The 7,511-nt window shown below is 37.6% G+C and overlaps 1 protein-coding gene across 1 annotated transcript in view; it reads left to right on the top strand.

Annotated features, from left to right (window-relative positions):
* The window catches only part of glra1 (glycine receptor, alpha 1), a 60,533-nt gene that overhangs the window by 51,293 nt on the left and 1,729 nt on the right, over positions 1 to 7,511 (top strand). The gene's annotated exons all lie outside the window — the stretch shown is intronic.

Raw genomic sequence — 7,511 nt, 5'->3', positions numbered from 1 at the left:
ACCTGTATATTTATATATATATATATATATATATATATATATATATAATTGTTGAAACTGATATAAAAATGAAGTATAGGGTCCTGGAAGGTAGTGCACATTGGGCAACCTGAGTCTGCCGGTGTCACTCTCACCCTAGTTTTGCTTAGCTGGCATTAGCTAACTTACTACTGAGTGCCTTAAACTCTTAGACTGCTTCCAAAATTGCTGTAGATTAGGTAATACTTTGCAACCATTAAAAAAAATGTGTTCTATATAGTATGAATGTGTGTATCCGGATGTACCGCATTCACTGCCCTTCACAAATCCTCTCCTGTGGCCCCATGGGATAGTAAAGTGTCCGTAGAGTGCAATAGTTGGGTTCCGGATGTAAAAAATCCCATTCGTTTCCTCTATATGGGAACTGATTTTAACGATAACTTGTAAACCATTAAAGACAGACCTACTGTGAGCTACGAGGTTGTTAATCAATGGTATATGCTTTTGTTTAAGCCATCAGCCTGCATTATTTCAACGTTTTTTAAATAATGGAATTTCTGGTAAAAAATGAAATTATCCGTGATAATTTCACCAAACAGAGAATAGCTAAACAAGCAAATCATGTAAAAAAAAAAAAAAAAAAAAAACACCTGCCAACTTCTAGCGCTCAAAATGATTAAATATTTGTGTACATGCATATTTTGCAATAAATGTAAAATATGTTGTTTCTTTATACATAACCAACATCTTAAAATAAATTTAAAAAAATCAATTTATATTCATCAAATGTTTGACTTCATAGCTATAAGTTATAAGCCGTGAATCAACCAACTATAGTTGGTTGATTCACGGCTTATAACTCTAGTTTTTTTTTTTTTTATCCTTATGTAGAAAATGGATGTGAAAGAAATTTCCGAATCCATAGCCACTGAAAAAGTGGACGGACACTTGTTACACTTTATTGGATGTGCACTTAAGAGTCTTTCTGGGAATAGAAGGTCATTTGAGTATTTTTAGCCTACTGCTTTATGTGAATTCGAAATTATTACTTTTTTCACCTATTCATTTTCACCTACTATATAGAAGAGAAGTATATATGTTTGTATGGAGCCTTAGTGTGACTGGAAAATAAACCCTGGGTGCTCTTTACTCCCAGAAGTCAGCTAATCAGGTTTTACGCCTGAATTACTTCAGCCAATCAGAGCGAATTATGCTAGATCAAGAATAAATCATTCAGAATAATAGCATAGTAGCACATAAAGAAATGACAGGAGTCGTGTGCTACTACTGTGCAAAATGCATCAGTCAAGGAACAAAGCCAAAACTGAATTAAAAATGCAAATATAATGTATTATTATTGCATGCAGAACCTTTAGAGTTCAAATGAAAAAGCAAGCTCACTTCCCAGTGTTTAATCTTAAAAATGTATTACTCAGGAACAAGTTCATTTGCATAAATAGACTGTAATTTAGCTCTCATTCTTTAATAAAATGTACTTTTATGCCGTTTGACTAATAGTTAGATTATTTGCTGGAACCTGTCCAGTTTATTGCTTCACCATGTAGGTTTAACAGCGTACAGCAGACTGTACCAGACTGCATGGCCTGGCAGAGCTGTGTTAATAACTGGGTGAAGCAATGTGACCTCTGGACCGCAGATGTCTTTGCTTTGCCTAACAATGACAAGAGCGTATTAGTGAGTAGCCTATTGATGGAGAGTAATCACCTCGTTAGGGCTGATTGTGATGCAGGGTGGATCACTCATAGGGAACTCTGAACGCTGCAGCTGCTGTTCATACGAGGGGAGATTGTCTATGCAAATAAGCATGAGCAGGTAAGTAAACCACTGTCACTCATCTGGCTGGGATGTTAAAGGTGCAGAGTGAGGCTGATTTGTCTTGTGTTATTCGGTTTGGTGCAGCCTGAATTATAGTGCAGCTCAGTGTGCTGGAGTGTTTAATAGAGCCAGAGGTGTTGAGTGGACTTGGCACTGGACTGTAGTGTGCTGCAAAGTACTGCAGTCTTCTGTTGTTGCTTATTACGCCACTCTGGAATACTTGATTCCTATTGGTCAGTCAGATAATTCAAAAGTCAGGCTTTTTTGAATAATGTTTGTTGACCAGGGCAGCTTTGTATAACGGATTGCTCATACCTGTTTGCTCACAGTGCTGGGTAGATTACTTATAAATTGTAGTCGGTTACAGATTACAAATTACATGATGAAGATTGTGGTCAGTAATATAATCGAGATTACTAATTCTAGGTAATGCACTCTGACTACTTTTGGATTACTTTTAGATTACTTTTTTTACATTGCATTACTCCAGGGTTTCCCAAACTCGGGTAAATGCAAGAACTGCAGGGGTTTTATGTGGTGATGAGCTATTAATTAATTCAAATGTCAAATTAAATGTCATTTTTACATTGGAAATATTTTATTGCTTTACCTGCATTTCAATGTGACCATTAACCAACATCAGAGTTTAGTAGTGTTTGTCTCAATTGTTTGTCTCATACATGGTATAATTGACTGAGAGGTGCTTTCGTTCCCAAATTCAGGAGCATGGATCACAAATGAATAATTACGATTACATGGCCTTTCTATATTGTGAATATTCTAAGCTAAATATGACACAAAGTAGAATTTTTAGAAAGGAACATTTTAAAAGGGGAAAAAAAGAATTAAGAAGATTAAAATTATGAATAATTTACTGCCATTTTGTGAATCATTTGTAATGACGTAATCCATAAAAAAGTAACTGTCATCTGATTATGAGCATTTTAAAATGTAACAATCTAATAACAAGTGCTACATTTTTGGAATCTGATTACGTAAACTAGAATACATGTAATCGGTTACTATCCAACACTGTTTGCTAAAAACAGTAGCTGTGCTTTTGTTCTTTCTCTCCACAGTCTACAAATGCAATAATACATATAATTAATCGATATTTCATGTTTATTTATAGTAATACTGATGTTTGGCCTTGCAAACCTCTAACGGTATTAAAATTCAGCGTAGCATGTCCCATGCTGCTTGTGCTGCAGACATGAGTGACATCTCAAATCATGTGGGCTGTTCAGGAGAGGATTACTTTTCAATGGGTTGGGAAAAAATCCCATAGTTACATTGAAGGAGAGACCTGAATCATTTATAGAGACAAAAATAGCACTTTTGGGTGATATCTTTTGAATTGTCAGAAAACAACCACTCAGAAGAGACTAAAAACGACGTTTAAAGTCTCTGACAACCTCTGCAGTCCCATTTAGCCAACTGCTGACAACCACCTTATTCAAGACACGTAAAAACTTTTAAAAATCGTGTGGGATATTATTGATGTATTTTATGTGGTAGAATAAAACATGAAAATATCTTGAGCTTGTGTTAACCTCTTATTTCAGGCATTTAACCAAAAACCTCCATTGATTTTGGATTTTAGGGCTCATTCCTGTAGCAACCTCTGTTGGGGTAGTAACTTTTGCATGGGCAAGCATCTTTTTTTTGCTTTGTGATAAGAAAATGCACAAGGCTAAATACGTAGCTCTATTAATACAAAAGGGAATTGTTCATTTAGTAAGCACATTTAGAATCAATGCTTGGCCTGAAATGTTGCTCTTGAGCCAGCAGTTCTCATTATACTCCGGAGGTCACTGCACAGGGCGACAGGAATCGAGATTTTCAGATGCGGTTGGACCAGATACAGCTGATGTGAATTACTGTTCTGAAACAGGCTTGAAAATGATTCTGGCCATTAAAGAAACCTGAAAGGCATAATATGCTTGCATGATATACACCGAGCAAATACTATTTGTCGGCTTCTCATTTAAATTCCCAGCATTTATGAGGGCACAGATGTTTATTGGAGAAAAATCACATTTTTGTAAACATATATTCATTCAAGACTCATAACCATTGGGCACATCAGCATAATGCCTGAATCTGTTTCACACGCAGCTCATAAAATATTCATTCCCACTCACCCATAGGTGATAAAACAACAGACATATGTAAATGCAATGCATTGTAATATCCTACACAGATAAATGCAGTACATCTCTCAACGTGTACAATAGAGGTGACTTTCACTTTAATATATGCTTTATATAAAATCATCACTCTCCAGGACATCTGATGCTGAATATTTTGAATATATATATATATCGTATATATATATATATATATATATACGATAAAGGCACGAGGCTGCTACCTTACAGCTATTTCGGTTTCGGTTTATCACAGCATCTCAATAAAAGACATCAAAACATCAGTCACATCTACGGGCTTTGATTGATGAAGGAGCCGAGAGGTCCTGTATATAGCGGTGGAAGCCACACCCCTGATTTGCAAATGCCGGCGTGAGCTGCATTCTGACGTGCGGCTGTAATATCGCACTCCGCTGTAAACCTCGAGGATGCGGGCGAGCGTTCTGCTTATTGTTTTTTCCCTCCCCTCTTAATGGCAGAGTTTTAATTAGGAAGGGAGGGTAATGAATCTGGCAGGGGCCGGGCCGGGAGGGAAAGTGACGCAGGACGCAACGGTGCTGCAGCCCGGCTCCTCTTTACAGCTCCACGTCACGTCTCGGAGCCACCACATTAATCATATGGCAGCAGAAATAAAGCCGAGCATCCGTAATACTTACAAATGGTGAGCCGGTGCAACTGAAGGACAAGGAAAGGTTGTAGCACCCCGGCATCAAAGATAGCGTCGTATACAAAAACAAAGGGGCAGTGGAATAACGTCACCCCTCACACACACACACATCCTGGTGTGATCTTCCATTTACCCCGGAACACATTAACTGTTATAAATGGGATGGCTGATAGACAAGGACATAAGGAGGACAAAGTGTCTAAAAATGGAGTCCTGCCTAGAAAATGGCTGATCTTTCAGTAAAAGCGAGTGGGATAGTTCCCAGTGCTAGATGTTGGCGCCTGCAAATTGAAAACATGCATTATGAACATAATGATCCTATTTCGCATCCGCGCTTTGTGTTTAAACAGGCGCAATCACGGTGAAATATCTATGCACGCTGAAATGTAATTAACCGGGGTGGTTATTTTGGTTCTGTTTTCATTAACGTGTACGATCGAGTCCATCTGCTGAATCTCAAATAAGCGCGTGTGGAGGTGGGGAGCAGGGCAAGGTCAGTCCATTAACTTTTGTGAGATATTGTGACTTCTGAATACACCCTGTGCCATCTAGCTGACATATGTCAATAGTTAATACTCATAAAAATCTGTAATCCACCCAAGAGGACTGGAGGATTTAAAGGGATAAGGAATTCTCTCACCCTCATGCCATCCCAGATGAATATGAGTTTCTTTCTTCAGAAGGACACAAATGTTTTTTTTTTTCCATGGACGGTAACCCAAAAGTTGATGCCTCAAAGACCACACAAAATGATCATGATGGTAATCCATATGAAAGAAGTGATATTTGTGTAAGAAAAATAATAGTATTTTAAACTTCTTTAGCTATAAACAATGTGCTTATGTCACGTTTCACAGTGTTTTTGGTGAGTGTAAACTAATGAACCCATGTATGACAGTTGACTTGAAGAGAGGGCCACTGTCTTGCAGAGTTTAGCGCCAACCCCGATTAAACACACATGAGCTAAAGTTATCAAGGTCTTCAGACTCATGAGAAACTTCCAGGCCTGTGTGTTGGAGCTAGAGGTCTGAACGAGAGGTCTGAGTGGTACTGTTAAATTTAGAGCCCGAACCCGAAATCAGTTGCTCGCAACAAAGAGCCAAATTTTTGAAATATGCTGTATTTCTGGATTGCATGCAACCGTCTATAAACAAATATGTGTAAGGAAACAGAAATGGAAAGAGCGTGAGATAAGGGCAGCAAGTGCAAAACAAGATTCATTTTAAATACATACAGCAAACGGCATACACACATTATATCCGGGGGGGCTTGAGACTTCAAAATTGAGGGTTTCATCCACTTGTTTTTCTAAAAATCTGAATTTGTGTTTATCTGAGGAAAGATGACCATATACATCTGGGATGACATGAGGGTGAATAAATGATTTTTCACTTTGGGTGTAGTTTCCCTTTAAAGCCACTGTGTGTAGTTGTGTATTTTTGCGACATTGGAGCCCTCTACAGTTAAGTGAGTAGAATTCGTAAATATGTCGTTGTCATATTTACAGTGGATTGCACTGTGGATTTGTTACTGTCGTAAACCAATCAGTCCTTTTCGCTGAATTTCATACTCAATAAATCATAAGCTCAATTAAAGGGGTCATATGATGCTGCTAAAAAAAACATTATTTTGTGTATTTGGTGTAATGAAATGTGTTTATGCGGTTTAAGGTTCAAAAAACACATTATTTTCCACATACTGTACATTATTGTTTCTCCTCTATGCCCCGCCTTTCTGAAACGCGTCGATTTTTACAAAGCTCATCGTTCTGAAAAGTGAGGTGTGCTCTGATTGGCCAGCTATCCAGTGTGTTGTGATTGGCCGAATTCCTCAAGCGTGTGACGGAAATGTTACGTCCCTTACCATATTGTGATGCCTGCGGCAACCACATGTGACGACCCCGGGCTGGATTCCGCTTCGTCCACGGTGAAAGCCGATCCGGCAATCCACAGCACGAAGTTGAAGAATTTCCTCAGCGACCAGCACGGATCAGCTCCAGGCATGACGAGGCAGATATCGTCCTCTTTTGGAAGCCCAAACAAAGTAGTTTCGCATGTTCCCTTCACGACATGGCGGCGGCGGCAACAATACTACAGCGAGAATAAAAGTCCAAAAGAAGTTAAATAAAAAGCACCCATCCATAAAAAAAGTGTCTCACAGAAAGTGAGTCTTCTGAAAGAAGAAAGTCATATACACCTAGGATGACTTGAGGGTGAGTAATTTATGGGCTAACTAAAACTAACCCTTTAATAGTTCATTGATGGTAGGGTACAACAGGGCTAAAGGTGCCCCTAATATTATTTTCCTCTAAACCACTAGATGGCACAAAAACGTGGCATAGCACTTTCCAAAACATCCGCTTTTCAAGATGCACGTGTATTTTTGTCTGATCCTTGATGCGATCGCGCGCAGAAGCATATATTTTGAGGTCTTTTTTATGATTTTTAGTTTTGTTTAAGATAATTAAAGCAACTGTTTTTAAATAATGAAAGAATATGTAAAAGTATGGTATTTTAGCCCCCTGCTGTTGGGGCTAAAGGTGCACAGTAATTAACATGATAATTAATAGATGGCTGACTTTTCCATTTTTTTCGACATGACATGGTTAGATTCAGGTGGTAAATATTATATATTATGTTGGGTGTCCATATTAGAGATAATCACCATGTTTAGAATGAAACCATCATATTTAAAAACATGATATTAATCATATCATATAATAAAATATCATTTGTTGTTACTACTGTAAATATATATTCAATAATTATTGGATCTCCTTCAATATTTTCAGAATCTTTACTTATTAAAACGATTTTGTTTCTGTATTTTAAAATATATTTTTTTTATATTAACATTTTAATGACAGTATATTTATTGAA

Source organism: Sinocyclocheilus anshuiensis, unplaced genomic scaffold, assembly GCF_001515605.1.
Source record: "Sinocyclocheilus anshuiensis isolate Anshui unplaced genomic scaffold, SAMN03320099.WGS_v1.1 scaffold235, whole genome shotgun sequence".
In the NCBI taxonomy this organism is placed as follows: domain Eukaryota; kingdom Metazoa; phylum Chordata; class Actinopteri; order Cypriniformes; family Cyprinidae; genus Sinocyclocheilus; species Sinocyclocheilus anshuiensis.
Note: the sequence above shows the minus strand (reverse complement) of the source record. Positions and strands in the feature narration are given on the sequence as shown.